A 287-nucleotide genomic window follows, 5' to 3' on the forward strand; every position below is an offset into this window, starting at 1 on the left:
GCCCTTCACGACGTTCCCGGGCTACGGCCACGCGCTCGCGGACGTCGCCGTCGGCGAGCTCTGGACCCACCCGTCGCAGGCGCTCCACGCGGCCAACGCCGTCGCGCCGCGCGAGCACCGCTACGTGCTCATCGGCTTCGTCCGCGTCGGGCCCTTCTGGCGCCGGTGGTGGCACGGCTGGGGCCTCTGGGCGCCGGTGCTCCGCGAGTTCCGCGACGGCGCGCTCCACGCGACGACGTACACGCCGCGGCGACGAGTGCTGCTGCGGCGCGGCCGCCGCTTCGGAA

Source organism: Aureococcus anophagefferens (genome assembly GCF_000186865.1).
Source record: "Aureococcus anophagefferens unplaced genomic scaffold AURANscaffold_123, whole genome shotgun sequence".
Taxonomy (NCBI): domain Eukaryota; class Pelagophyceae; order Pelagomonadales; family Pelagomonadaceae; genus Aureococcus; species Aureococcus anophagefferens.